Below are 16,122 nucleotides of genomic sequence, written 5' to 3'. Positions count from 1 at the left end.
AATATCTAAATCTCTTGTTGAACCATCTATTTTCATCAGCCTTCTCAGTCTAATCCTTAGCTCAGATCTGTCCCCTCTTATTCAGGCTTTGGCAAGAGTCTTCTAGCTGGTCTTCTGCCATTACGTCACACTGTACTGCATCCCCTTGCTACCTAGCTTTTCAAAGCCACCCTTAAAAGGTGCATACTATACACTGTCTCCTATTTAAAGTCCTTCAGATATATTCCTCACTGGACTCAAAATAAAGTCTAAGCACATCATGCAAAGTCCTTCAGCACCATTTCCTACAAACACTCCACCCACACTGCAAAAACTCCTGATTTTCGATAATCTCCTGAATACTTTGAAACCTCCACATATACAGTGTCCTAAACGCCTTGTTGATATAAATCTGTCCCTCAAGACTCGGCTGAAACATCAGCCCTTGTGCCTTTACTGCTAGTTTACCTTTCTGTCCTCCAGAATTCATTGCTAGTGTTTGCTTCTAAAGGGAATACTAAGCAGTACAAAGAGACAAGGCTTAGACATGTCTTTTTCTCTCTCTACACTAACAAAATTAAGAAGTAGAAAAAGAAGCCACCAGAAACAATAGCGAGTTGACAACTACAATCCCTTAATTTGTTCAGACTTCATCTGCATGAATATACTGAAAGGTACCTTTAGTTTATCTCCTATTATCAAGAAAGAAATATTGTAACTTCATAGTGAATATCACTCCGAATATGACAGTACTCCAGACAATCATGCCTTGAGGCCTAGAAAAATTAGTATAATTTATAAGTGCAGAGTGCTAGGGAAACAATCACACTCTTGAAACTGTGTCCCTGGGGGTGTTCTGCTATGGTTGTAATTAGTCTCAGGGAGGTGATAAGATCTAGAGTATCTAGAAAGGATACTTCTAAGAGATGAGAAAAATGGTGCAGAGGCTGCTGTGAGACCATGAGAAAGTTAACTTTCTTGGGTCTCAACTTTCTGTCCTGAAAGTTTAAGGCACCCAATCTGTAGAAAAAATTTGCAGCAATGGTTCTAGAACTACATGTGCACTTCTATGGGACAAAGGTTGAGGTAGGGTGGCCATACTTCAGTTGTCTAGTTTGCTTAGGACAGTCCTAGGTTATGCAAGCGGTCTTAACAAATTATTTTTTAAATGCTTCCTTACACTTTTCCAAATGTCCCATTGGGGGTGATAAATTATATAATAACTATAGTACAACTTTTAACTTTTTCTCTGAAAATCATTGGGAATTATGTACATGTCTGGCTTTTGCTAATTCACAGATTAGGGAAAAGATTGGGAGATGGGAGTTGGAAGCTGGACTGGAAAACTTTTGAAATCTCCTTAAAAACATTTTTTTTTATTTTCAATCTTTTAGCATAAATGAAAGTTTCATATAGTCTTTTAAAAATAATTTTCAGGTTTTATTTACTTTGGTTTAAGTTTACAGAACTCCAGTGGTACTATTTTTTTTTCCAAAGACTATTCTTATTGCACTCCTCCATTGAAAGCTTCCTTGTTTAGGGAATTCAGCAAAATATATACATCATTTTACCATCTGTAGGTTGACAGCATTTAATTAGGAAAACCAGGAGTACCAGAGGACATTTTCAAAGCAGCACCTCAGGTAAGAGACCCCCTCCCCACCTCTGCTGCAACTAATGGTTCTGCAACTCATTTTATGCTCATTGCATTACAGAATTTCCCCTAGAGAATACGAAATTCAAATCGGATGAACAGATGCTCACAAATTTAGGTACTCCATGTACATACCTACAGCAATCATGAAGTGGTAGGTAGAGAGGAAACAGACAAAGGAAGAAACACACAAGAAACTTATAAACCATTAATTTCTTGTCTCTCTTTCCCCTTATCTTTTCTCATCTCCATGGCCCTCTGCCATTATTGCTGTCCATCACTACATGATTTTTCCTATAACCTCTCAGTTGCCACAGACAGAGAGCTCTGCTCTCTGGCAGACAGTCACAATTGAGTTACTAAGGGGCATGTGTTTTCAGATGCCAAAAGTCAGTCTCTTCCTCTCTTCCTCTCTTCACAATCATGGAACTTCCTCTCAGTAGTCTGACTAAGAAACAGAGCTCATAAATACTGAACATTGCTTTTTTAGGCTATGGTTCAACAAACAGAGAAATTGGCTTTATCCTGAACAGAAGTGTTTCTCTAACAACACTGGTCCCCAGTTCCTTCCCCTTTGGACATTTCTCTCCAGATCACAGGCTTTGACCCAGGCTTGTTAGCCAAAGATCATTCAGGCTCATCTTCACCCAAATCCTAGGTCCCAACCACTGTTTCCCATCTTGACCCCAATCAAAATGTGCCCTTCTGCTTCTGTACCCCACAAACAGGAAATAAGCTATCCATGCTCTCATGCCTGATAAGGACATATATTTACATCTTGTTATCTACATTTATATTTTTTTTTTAAAAAAACCATCCTTTCACTGGAGTTAGTTCTTCTTAAGTGAGAAATATTGCAAAGATCTCAAGCAAGAATGCCTTTGAAAATCTTTTCTCTCTGTATATTAGATAGATGTCACTGTCTCATGAAAAACAGCCACAGTTCACCAGCAAACACTTTAATGAATACTTTTTTTGGCACACTATATTTCCTTCCATCCTCTTTTCTCAGTTGAATTTTAAAAGATATATTTGTTTTTACAAAACAATAATGATTTGTCATCTTTGTTTTGGAGTTTATGGAGAAATTATAAAAACCCATGTTTGTCTGTCTCCATCACTCTTTGCATCACATTATTTTATTCGTTAAACAATGCTTTAAAATGTCTTAGATTTATTTTTCTACTCCGGTTACAGCAACTCAGCATTTGTCTCAAGAGAGCCATTCCTCAGCTGCCTTATCTGTTTCTGAGAACCTCGCTAGTAGACTCGGCTGTGCGGCCACATGAGGTAAGGTCATTCAAGCTCATCGTGTCAAACTTGTCATAACCCTGAGACTTCACATCACCGAATTGCCCCTCGTGCATTCTTAGCAATGCCACACAACAGGGGATTTTAGAATCTGATCTGCAATATCATAGTCTCTAATTTGAATGGGTGTTTCAACAAAATTTCCAGCATTGTAAAATTGTGAAGCATAAAAATAAACAGATGAAGAAAATAGTGGCTCACCTCGTTTATTCTATTTCAAGGTGGAAAATTCATAGCAAAAGGAAAGAAAATCTTTTCTACCCATGGTAAGGGGTTGGTGGTAGAAGGGCGTGAGACAGCATAAAAGCCACATTTCCTCTAGCCATCCAGAAAACATCTTTGTTTACCACTGTAGTGTTGCCAAGGCAACAGCAGCTACTCATGACATCACGTCAAGATGGCTATCACAGGCACGATAGCACTGTTGTTTAAATGTTATACTGATTCTTGTCCTTCTCTGTCTTTCCCTAAAGGAAAGGCAAAAGGATCACTGGTAGCCAAAGACTGTAACAAAAGAGGAAAACTAGATTGGAGCCTACATTCAGCTACATATGGATCATTCTTATTTTATTTTTAGCCCAATAGTGATGAGTCGATTCTGATTTGGGGTTAACAGTTGAAGTTTGCACACACCTACACCCTAACCCTCACCTGCCATGTCTTTCCCAAAAATCTCAAAAGGAAATAGTAGAAGAATCACCTCAAACCATTTGGATCATCTCAGACCATCAGGGCATATCTTTGAAGACAGCCATGTTAACATGGCTTATTTTTTTTACATTTCTCTCTGGCCTTGACTCCTTACGGCCACAGAAACTCAAATATAATAGAATGTCATCCTCCCTATATAACTGTCCCCTGCCAACTTCCATACAATGCTCCTGAGAAAAACTTTCTGGCTATTACCCTGAAAATGTAGGAAGGACTTAAGCCAACCGTCAGGAAGAAGTGCACAGACGTTGTGCTGCCCAGTGGTGTGTGCACGGGGAAGCCAGAGGGAGGAGCAGCAGCGAGGAAATGCCAGTGAGCTGAGGTGCAAGGGTCTGCAAAGGGAAGAATCTAGATCAACCTGCTTTCTGCATACAGCCCTTAACACTTTTAGATTGTTTTGCAATATCTGGCAGATTCTCGAGAAGGAAAGTGCCTACGTCCCTATTTGGCTCTCTAAGCAAATAGGAGTCTATGTACTGGAGGGAGTGTAGATTGCAGACTTGGGAACGAGCTGGCACACTGATTAATGGCAGTTCACTCTAGGTGCCCAGAAAGGAAAGCAGAGGATACTATTGGCTCCCTACGCACAGGACTAACCTCACATGGTGGCAAGGAGATCGTGCACAGCTCAGCTTCACACAGATCCTCAGCATAGGTCTAGGGGAGAGGACTCTGCAAAAAAATGAAGCAAAAAGGTTTATAAAGTGAGAGGGAGCTTTGGGAAAGAAATGAAGTTGCCACAGATAAAGTATTACTTCTTTGAGGCATGTGGTGTCTTAGTAAAGAATCAGGCAAAGTGGCCAATACATTTACAATGATGAGGTGCCAGTGCATCATCAGTGGTAGCAATGGACCACATGATGCCTTAAGTGCTGCATATGGGGCTTCTCTCTGTTCTATAAACCCTTCACGGAGGTGGGCCCCATACAAGGTGTACGTCCAACACTCTCTCTTCACTGGGTTCCCTTTTGCCAGCCTGGACAGGTTGGAGGCACTTACTGCCCTTTTATTGTCTCCCAAACGCCTCACACAATTTGTCATATCTACCCACCATGCAATTCCTGAATAGACCCCCAAGTTTCTAATCTTTACTGCCTCTATTCCATGCTTAACTCTCCAAAGTCTCAACCTCATGGCATAAAACTTTCTACTTTGCAAGGTGATGGGGAGAGCTGTGTAATCATAGGCCTATATTTGGAGTAACTGTGGTCATTTTTACCATTCAATTCACAACATAGTTCACTATTTACCAAATCTGCTCAAATTGCTAACCCTTCATTGAGTACACAGCATTCAGGTTCTCAGGACAACATACAGGAGAACTCTAAAGGAAGTCATAATTTTGAAAAAGATATGAATATAAGTTCTTATTTGTGTAAATTATTGCTTCCTGCAGAAAGAGAAAAAAATGTTTATGACATCATGGAAGAAAAATGCTTCATTAAAAGTTATGTTTGTATGTATGTGTTTGTATGTTAGTTTATTTACTTATTTATTTATTTTGCAATCCCTATCAAAATACTGAGGGCATTTTTCACAGAGCTAGAACAAATAATTTTTAAATGTATATAGAAGTACAAAAGATGCCAAATAGCCAAAACAATCTTGAGAAAGAAGAACAGAACTGGAGAAACCACACTCCCTGACTTTAGACTATACTACAAAGCTACAATAATCAAAAGAGTATGTGTCCATAAACAGGTGAATGGACAAAGAAGATGTGGTACATATGTACACTGGAATACTACTCAGCCATTAAAAAAGAATGAAATCTTGCCACTTGCAACAACATGGATGGACTTGGAGGTTACTATGCTAAGGGAAATGTCAGAAAAAAGACAAATACTGTATGATATGATTTATATCAATATGTGGAATCTAAAAAAAAAGAACTAGTGAATATAACAAAAAAAGAAACAGACTCACAGATGTAGAGAACAAACTAGTGGTTACCAGCACAGAGAGGGAGGTGGGGAGGGGCAAGATATGGATAGGGGCTTAAGAGGTACAAACTACTATGTATAAAATAAATAAACTACAAGTATATATAGTACAACACAGGGAATATAGCCAATACTTTATAATAGCTATAAATGGAATACAACCTTTAAAATTTTTGAATCATATTGTACACCTGAAATATATAATATTGTACATCAACTAAACCTCAATAAAAATATAATACTCGTGCCATAAGACTACAGCCTATAGAAAGGGCTGCTATAAGTAAATGAGTGAGAAATGAACTGACCATATTGCATAGTAAAAAAAAATTAAATAAGAAATAGCAGAGCATCAAATATCTCCTCTGCTGCCCATCTACAGTCTAGATCACACACATCATAATATGGCTTTCTATTTATTAAAAGAAAAGGTGGAGAAAAAACTTGTTCTGATTTTTAAAATCCACTCCCAAAGTTAAACAAACAAACAAAAAAGAGTTATGTTTTCAATGAGGAATAGATTATTAGTGAATAATCACATAAAGTTAAAACTAAAAATAATTGCCATAAAGAAAAACTGGTTACATACCAATTGACATCTTTAAGAGAAAAGCCAAAAAGTATATAGTTTTAAAGTTTGTTAACTATATTTTAGGTTTATATTGTACTTACTTATCAACTCTGATTTTCATGTAAGCAATTATTATTTCAAGTCTTTAATTTCATTACAAACAATTGATTCTTTAAGCTCAAATGTAGGATTTGTATTTTCCCTATTAAATTTCATTTTATGAAAATGCCACATTATTCACGTTAACCTCATGTAACAAACGCTAAGAAACTTTTTGTCCTATTCACCCAATAACTCTCAGGTTTTTATTTCTTCTCTGAAAGTCGGAAGACTAATCAACAGTTCATGAAAGAAGTATAAGTACAATGGAGAAAGCTTGTTAATACCCTGGATGAGTAGTAATAGGTTGATTGATGAAGAATAATAAGGGTCTACCTTATAACTCCAAGGATTTTTCTGCAAAAAAAGTTTCGTATCTTTTATTTTGATGTACGAGGAACTCCCATCATACCCATTACCCAGATTCCACAATTTGTTTACATTTTGCTCCATATGATTGATTTCTGTCTATCTGTGCATGTACATATACATTTTTTTTTTCTGAACCTTTTGACAATAAGCTGGAGACAATGTATTTTTTTATCCCTAAAATTTTAAGTTATATTTCTGAGGAGGAAGGACATTTCCTTACCTAACCCCTGTATAATTACCACAATCAGAAAACTTAATATTGATATCTGGATGTTATGGACCAAATGTTTGTGTCCTTCCCCAAATTCATATGCTGAAGCCCTAACCCCCAATATGATGATATTTTGAATTGGGGCCTTTGGGAAGTAGATGAGATCATGGGGATGGGGCCCTGGTCTGATTGGGTAAGTGCCCTTTAAGAAGAAACACCAGATGGCTCTTTCTCTCCCTCTCCTTCTCTTTCTCTCTCTTCTCTCTCTCTTTCTCTCTCTCTCTCCACCCCAGCCCTTCCCTCCTCCTCTTCCTGCATGCCACTTGCAACCCAAAGAGAGAGTTCTCTCAGAAACTGCTGGCATGCTGATCTTGGACTTCTGGCCTCCAGGACTGTGAAAAAATAAATGTCTATTATTTAAGTCACCCATTTTATGGTATTTTGTTATGTAAGCTCAAGCAGACTAAGACACTAATCCACAGCCTATATTCAAATTTTGTTAATTGTTCCAATAATGTCTTTTATAGCTGCTTTCTCTTCCTCAGCTCAGGGTCCAACTTAGGCTTATATGTTAAAATTAATTGTCATGTTGCTTTAATCTCCTTTGATCTGGAAACTTTTCCCTGACTTTGTCTTTCATGATCTTGAAATTTCCTCTTTCCTTGTCTTTCATGACCTTGACATTTTCAAAGTGCACAGGTCAATCACTTCATAGAATGCCCCTTGGTCTGAGTTTGTCTGTTTCCTCATGATTATGTTCAAGTTCTTTGCTTTAGCAGGACTATCATGGAAGTGATGGGTTGTCCTTCTTTGCATCATATCTGGAGGTATTTGATATTGGTGGTCCCAGTATTGATGGTGTTTACTTTGGTAATTGCCAGGTTTCTAGACTGAAAGGTGCTATTTGTTGCTCTGCAATTAACAAATCATTTGTTTAGAGATAAGTGAAGCCTATGTAAATGTCCTGGTTCATTCAAATTCTACCCACAAGTTTTACCCATCAGCATCCAAAGATGATTTCTCTGTCATTCCTTCCACATTTATTGGTTGTCATTCTACTATAAAGAAGAACAGCTTTCCCTTCTGTCTGTTTTTTAAATTTACATAAGAAAGGACTTATGAATCCTTATTTTATATACTGGACTGTAAGTTTAACTATTGTTATTGTTGTTATTATATTTTGATGCTTAAATTGTTCCCAAATCTGCCAGTGGAAGCCCATTCAAGCTGGCTTCCATGTCCTTTTGACACGCCCCTGTCATTCTCTGGGCACATTCTTATTTTCTGCCACAACAAGATATTCCAGTCTCATCTTGTTCTTTCCTGCTGCAGTTCTAGAATCATCAATTACTCCAAGAAGCCATGATCCCGGTTCCTTTTTATGGATAAAGGTGATTAGATGTCAAGATCATCTGGGCGTTAGGTGTGTTCTTGGCTATAAATGTGGCTTTGTTTCAGGGCTTCTCAGCAGACAGAGGTGTGTACACACACACAATTAGTTTCTTTACATCATTCAAAAATTGAGGTTTAATTCTCTTTCTTCATTTTGTTTCCTTTCTCCTTTCTTTTTTGCCTTTTCTTGTCTGGCTACCATTCTCTATCTTTCTCCCTTTCTTTTACTTCTTTCTTTCTTTTCCCATGTTTATTCAGTCACCTTGTTTACAGCTAAGAGAAATGTGTCTTTGAATTTTCCAGGCACATAAATCACGTACATCTCCCATTCATTCAAGAAAGAATGGGAATAGATAGGGGAGAGGCTGCAGACTGGAAATGTCCCAGGAAGAGAGTATGCTGGTGGCCCTCCAAGCCCCTTATTTTCTACCAAAAGAATGAGGAATGTTGTTCTTGGCAGTTGTCCTTTGCAACATCCCTTGGTCTGGACATAATCACTAAAGAGAAGTGAGAGGAAGCCAGGCTTAAGTTTAAAATCATCTTGGACCTATGTTTCCCAACAATTAAACATAACCTTAAAAAAACAAAAAATTTGCAGTTTGAAGAAATTACACCAGACACTTTAACTTGTTTTAAGAAGCTTAAATAACAGATTCATAGAGTAGAGCAGTACTGCCAAAGCAGCAAAACATTTGGGATTCATAACTTGACACAAAATGTTTTTCTACTTTAACTTCCTAGTTTAAGATCTAATTAAGGGGGGTGATGTTTTCCTGCATACAATGGTAGGTCCTAAGTGGGTGTGAATATAAAATATACATATCTGGTGCAAATGTAGGGCTCAAAAATCAACCTTTCTGTACCAATTCAGGGCTCATAAAACTAAGCCTTCCAAATCTGGTATACTTCTCAAAAATATTCTAAAGGGTTCATCTAGGTCGCTTTGTTTGCCTTTTTCTTGACCTTATGGCTTTTTACCAAGTCATAGATTCATAGAATTTTAGTCAAAATTATGCAATCCTACCTTCTTAGTCTATGCTTACTTTTAAAGGAATTGTTTACTAAGACAAGTTTAACAGGTAGAGACTATTGAGAATTTTACCTCATTCTGAATAAAATCCTTTCAGTGCCTACAGTAAGCTGATAAATCAATTAGCTTTCAAATATTTCAATCAAGCATAACTTTTGTTTATTTATTGATGCCTGGCCATGTGCAAGGACCCTGTAGGTGCTGTGGATGTAGAAGCCTGGCTGGTGCATGGAGATTAGATGGCAGGGGATTACGGACAGAAGCAGGGACACCAGTTCGGAGGCTATTGCAATAACAGCTTATGCAAAAGGTAAACAACATGGACTAGGAGGATAGGTAAGGTGGTAGGTTAGCTGAATTTAAATATATTTTGTTAGAACTCACAGAATATGCTAATAACAGGATGTAGAATTGAGAAAAAGAAAGAAGTCAAGGGAATTCCCTGGCAGTTCAGTGATTAGGGCTCCCCGCTTCCACTGCAAGAGGCATATGTTCAATCCCTGGTTAGGGAACTAAGGTCCCACACACTGCAAGGCACAGCTAAATTAAAAAAAAAAAAAGAATTTCGTTTAAAAAAACATTTGAAAAAAAAAGAATTTCATCCAAGAAGAAAAGCAGAATTTTTTTAAAAAGTCAAGATGACTTCAGAATTGTATTTGTTTTTTAGTCTGAACAACTAGAAGAGTGAACTTGTCCTGCATATTGGAGGGAAAGACTAAGGGAGAACAGATTTGGAAGAGGAAAGAAGACAAGTGTATTTTGTGGGCATGATAATTTGGATATGAGCATTCTATTTCAAAGTGGAGGTGTATAAGTATTCCGAGTGGATAACTTAAGTGGGGTTCCATGGAGGATCAGGACTGGAGAAGTCATCAGCTTATAAACAGGATTTTATAGCATCAGACTGGGGCCCAAAGGTCTGTTTTTAGCTGACATTTCTTGAATCCTTACTGTGTGCCAGCAACTGTTCTGAGTGCTTTGCATGCATTGATTCATGTAACTCTAACAGCAATTCAATCCAATCAGGTAAATACGTTTATTATCATTATTTACAAATTAATAAACTGAGAGCAAAGAGAGACTATGTCATGTGTTCCAGGTTGCATTGCTAGTAAATGTCAAGGCAGAATTTGAACCCCAACAGTATGAATCCACAATCTTGCTGTTAACCATTAAGCTGCTGTTATTTATGTGATATGATCCTGCATGAAAGAAACTTATGGTTTAGTTGAAGAAATAAAATTAGCACACATCAAAAAACTAAAGACTATTTCGCTACTAACACCTTTTGGCACTGACTATGAGGCAAAGGAGTTTAGAATATGTGTGAACTACCAAGATAATGGGACACAGCAGTAATTAGCTGCTTCATTATGATTAAATTACACGCTGGAGATCTGAAAGAATTTTGCTGGTTCCATAGATATCCAATTTACAGCCATAGATTAGCTTAGTCATGGGTATTATCAAGCTCATAATGGCTAATCATTTAGATATTGTGCACACCTTGCCCTACTGCCTAGCACTTTTGTAAAATCTCACTGTCATTTAAGTCTTTCGCAATCACCCTTCATAAATAGGAGTGAAGAATGCTACTTAAAGGTTCATTGCATTAACCCCTTGTCTTCTAAATAGACAATTATAGTCTATGTTCACTTCATTCTACATAGTAAGCAAGAACTTAGGAACATTGTGGGAATTTCAATTAACTTAACAGATATTTATGGAGCACCAAATTGAGATTGGTAATGTACTTAGCCCTGTGAGAATATCTTTGCCCCAAGATTTTGCAGGCTCTGTGCGAAACTGTGCTAATTTCTCTCCTTTGAACATAAAGCAGGGGTCTCTGACTTTCTGATGAGGAAATACTTCTACTTTTCCTATGCAAGGATGACCACCTAACTTCTAGACTCCTGCTGTTCGATATTGCCTTTGCTGACAGTGCTGAAAGTGTGTGTTACCAGAACAGGCTCCCTAGAAGCATTTTCCAACTCAGAGAATTATTTGAACAGAGTATTGTCTATAGTAGCAACAAATGTTTCTCTGGTGTTCTAGGTCAGTATTCAACATGGCCCATGGACCACTCCAGCCCATCAGTTGTTTTTGTATAACCCATGAGCTTAAAATGGTTTTTCCATTTCTAAATAGCTAAAAAAAAATAAAAAGAAGAATAGTATTTCATGATGTGGGAAAATTATATGAAATTTACATTTCAGTGTCTATAAGTAAAGTTTTATTGGAACATGCTCATCCATTTACATGTTATCTATGGCTATTTTTGTACTATACAACAGTAGAGTTGAGTATTCATGACAGAGACCATAAGTCCTGCAAATTCTGGTCCTTCACAGCAAAAGCTTGCTAACCCCTTGCTCTATATACTTAAAAAAAGGATCTGTCAGAACATATTTTGAAATATAAAAGTTATTCATTATTATACTTCTGTCCTTAAACATCACAGCCCTATGTGGCAAAGCCTAGTCAAAAGTAAGAGGACCATCTTTATCAATGAGTTACAAAACAGAACAACATTGAAGCAAACCAACTCATCATTTAAAAAGAAACTAATTTGATAATAGTCCTGAGAGACAGCCAAACCAGAGTTACCACTGGCTTCTTTTTAATGACTTTCTATTCTTTCTTTAAGAGGATTTATTCCTAAATGTTTTCAGATAGGAAATTCCAGGGTTCTACACATGCATTCGTATTGGGCATTTTTTTTTTTTTTGTAGAAGAATGTGGAGAAGAAGGCTTTATGGTCTAAGGACAGAGCCCTTAGACTTAAAAACAAAAGCAAGATGATTAATTTATAATTGCATAAGGCTGTGACTAGTCAGAGTGTTAAAAAATTTAATTATCTCTTGTCATACCCACAACTTAAGTCGGCAAATTAAGTATATTTATCTTTGGTTTGAAATGAGGAAATTGAGGCTCAGAGCCTCATTGTATAATTTTTTACAAAGCATAGGGCTTAGAGTCAAAATCCCTGATCTTCTTCCCACTCAACTCTCCAAGCAACAGTGTCCCTTATGTAGAAAGAGAAGTGAGAACTCTTGACCAGCTAACCTCACTGGGATATTTGTTGTAAGACTGAATGAGATATATATGGACACACTTTATAAAAAGAAGAAGAAAAAAGAGAGAAGAAAGGAAAGTAATTTGCTTAGATCAAGTAACTCTTGGATAACTGGGGGTATTCACCTGCCTTCCAGCCCTGTGTTCATTCCATTAGCCAAGGTTAATGGAGATGAAAATAAAAATCATTTGCAATGGGAATCTATGCTTTTGGCCATCAAATGTTGTAAGCTTAGTCAGGATGAATTTCACACCAGAGGGACCTGCGATCCGCGACTGCACTGCTCTCACCTCTTTCCTCTAGCAAGTAGAGCAACAAAAGCTTTACACCCACTGCAACAAATGCCATCAATTCAAAATTTCCTTTAATAGCATGGATGCTGATATCATGAGTGTCAACACAACAGGGTTCCAGATGCCACTCAATCTATGTATTATTTAATAAATTGCAAATGTACTTTACTGAATAATATAATTGATAAAATCACCTTATCTTTGGACTTCAATGAACTGCTTGTGTGATGATGTTGTTCTTCATTACATGCCTGAATGCACTCATTAAGCTCAGAGTGAACAATAAGCCTGAAAAAGCAGAAAGGTGGTGTGCCTGAACCAGCAGGAAGTCCACATTTCAACCACCCCAGGATCTGGCAGGTCTGTTCCTCGAGAAGGAGAATATTCCAAGCATTGCACCTACATTTCATATTCAATAGGCGATTAAGCCTTTTGCTTTTCAAAAACTGAGAATGAGAGCTGAATATCCTTGATTATAAACACAAACCTGAGATGGGAAGATTCTTAAATTCACCTATTTTTCAAGTTATTAACACCTTTTACCTGTGCTGCTGAAATGCCTACACCTGTTTTCAAATTAATTTTCCCTCAAGCTGTGTATATCCTTGCCTTAAAATAGCACCACATTCCTGGGAACTTCGGAGGCTTTTACCTTCTCTCCTTGCTGTCTGATAGCAAAGGATGTACCCAGCTAGTCTGACAAAGGCTCTGCACAAGGGTTACGCAGCTTCATCCCTGTTGGAAAGGATTTCTGAACTAGATTTGGCTGATATAAAGCATTCATTTTTCTGGGTTCCCAAGTTTTAAACAGAATCCATTCACTAACTCATTCACCAAATATGTATTGAGCACTGGAATATTCCGGGTTCTGGGGATAAAAACAGATGAATAGAATAGAACAAAGTCCCTGTTTCCTTGATTCTCACATTAGTGGGGGTAGAAAAGGAAAGACAAACAATAAACAGAACATCTAGCATAATAGGTTTCATTATAATGAAATATAACATATACAGTATAATATGATATTATAAAGTGCTAGGGTGAAAATATGATGTGATAAGAGAGCAGAGTGGTAGGTGGAGCTGGAAATACTACCTTGCATAGAATGCTCTGGTCAACATCAATAATGCCCTGAAGTACTGCTGGTTGTCCTCTTCTTCCAGGAACACTCGAGGGTTACATTTGCTCACATTTCAAAAATTGGACATGACTATATGACTTACTTTGGCCTATGAAATGTGAATAGAAATGACATAGCACTGTCAGGCTGAAGAATTTGGGAGCCAATGTGCATCTCTCTGAGAGGTGTTTTCCCTGCTGTGTCAAAGCTTTAAGCCTCATGTTGAAATAGTGGTATTACAACTTCTGGTTTCTAGTTTGGCATGTAAGAATCTTGGAAGTCAGCACTCTTTCCTACACAAGAAGAAAAAAGTTGAAAAAACTAAAAATCAACAACTTGTTTTAGATCCAACAGAGAATTGAGGTTACAAGGAAAAAAAACTGTCCCCCCACCCCCAAACTGGGGAGGCAGACAGGTGGATACAGAGAATTACAATTTACTGGAATAAAAACCTGCAAGTAAAAACCTCCATGGGAGCCAATGTCAGGATAAGAAAACCTAAATGGGAATCGATGGAATTGCTGGTGGCTCAATACGGACAAATTTGAGAGTTAAAAATTCCAGGATACCTCTTAGGAGGATGACCCATACACTTTAGTGAGGTTTACCTCTAGGAGCCCTGCCAGGTTCTCACAGTGAAGATCGCAGGAAAATTCCCTGGTGCTTCCAGCAGGGGAGGAGGAAAAAGGAACCATTTTGAAATACTCCCAGAGCACTCTTTTTATTAGCAAGGCACACCCTCAAGAGAAACTATTTTACTAGAGTTTAACCAACTTGAGTTTTATCAGAACCTAACTGATCTGGAAGACAAGAAGCACCCAACTCCAGCTCCCTCTAGCCTTCCTGCCTAAACTAACGGTGATGGGGACTGAAAAGCACTAGTGAAGGTCACAGCCCAAGTGCGCAGGCACAGGCTCACTAAAACCTGAAAGTCAAAGCGTAGAACTATAGAGTGCCTCCTCTCCCCCTACACCTTACCACAACATCAACAGGGCTCCTGTATAATAGGCAGATACTATGCAAAGAACTGCATGCCTCAGAACTGCTTAAGAAAAAGTCTCCAGGGAAACCCACAGACAACAGGAGAGACAAAAACAAGGGCACCAGAGGAAATTTTAGCTTCTGACACCTACAGCTACAGCAAACAATAAAGACAGCCTAGCTCTTAATCAGATAAACACAAAACTTCACACTAAAAGGCTATGTACCTCAGTACCTTTTACCCAGTACATCATGCCTGGTTTACAACAGAAAATCATAAGGCATACTAAAAGACAAGAAAATATATAGTTTGAAGAGACAAAGTGAGCATCAGAACAGACACAGACATGGCAGAGATGTTGGAATATTAGACCAGAATTTAAAGCAACCATTATTAATATGCTAAGGGATATAATGAAAAAAGTGTACAACATGCAAGAACAGATAAGTAATGTAAGCAGAGAGATGGAAATTCTAAGAATCAAAAGGAAATGCTAGAAATCAAAACACTGTAACAGAAGTGAAAAACGTTTTCGAAGGGCTTATCAATGGGCTGGATACAGCCATGAAAAGAATCAGTGAACATTAAGAAATGCTAGTAAAAACTTCCAAAACTGAAATGCAAAGAGAAAAAAAGAACTTAAAATATAGGATATCCAAAAACTGCAGGACAATTATAAAAGGTATAACATATGCATAATGAGAATACCAGAAGGAGAAGGGAAAAAGAAAAGAAAGGAACAGAAGAGATAATTCAAGCAATAATAACAGAGAATTTTCCAAAATTAATGACAGACACCAAACCAAAGATCAAGGAAGTTTAGAGGACATGATGCAGGATAAATACACAGGCATAAAAAATATAGCTAGGAATATTATATTCAAAATGCAGAAAATCAAAGACAAAGAGAAAATCTTAAAAGAAGCCAAAGAACAAAACACCTCACCTATAGAGGAGCAAGGGTAAGAACTTCCTCAGATTTCTCTAGAAACTATGCCAGCAATAAGAGAGTGAAGTGAAATATTTAAAAAAAAAATTTTAATCCACCAACCTAGAATTCTCTATCCAGCAAAATTACATTTCAAAAGGGAAGGAGAAATAACACTTTCTCAGACAAACCAAAACTGAGGAAATCTGACACCAGTAAACCTGCTTTCCAAGAAATGTAAAATAGAAATTCTTCAAAAAGAAGGAAAATGATGATGTCAGACACTAATATCTACATAAAGAAAGGAAGAGCATTAGAAAAGGAAAAAACAAAGGTAAAATAAAATCTATTATTTTTCTTATTCAAAATTTTTTAATTTTTAAGTTTATTTTTTTATTGAAGTGTGGTTGATTTACAATATTATATTAGCTTCAGGAGTACAGCATAGTG

At 37.4% G+C, this 16,122-nt stretch overlaps 1 long non-coding RNA gene across 1 annotated transcript in view; it reads right to left on the bottom strand.

The window, feature by feature from the left end:
* Positions 1-16,122, bottom strand: part of LOC130858076 (uncharacterized) — a 188,771-nt gene that overhangs the window by 40,432 nt on the left and 132,217 nt on the right. Inside the window, exon 2 of the long non-coding RNA XR_009054982.1 lies at positions 4,253-4,327. This is a non-coding gene — a long non-coding RNA (uncharacterized LOC130858076). The remainder of the gene's footprint in view (positions 1-4,252; positions 4,328-16,122) is intronic.

The sequence above is a fragment of the Hippopotamus amphibius genome, chromosome 8 (assembly GCF_030028045.1).
Source record: "Hippopotamus amphibius kiboko isolate mHipAmp2 chromosome 8, mHipAmp2.hap2, whole genome shotgun sequence".
In the NCBI taxonomy this organism is placed as follows: domain Eukaryota; kingdom Metazoa; phylum Chordata; class Mammalia; order Artiodactyla; family Hippopotamidae; genus Hippopotamus; species Hippopotamus amphibius.
This window is presented reverse-complemented; position numbering and strand designations above follow the sequence as displayed.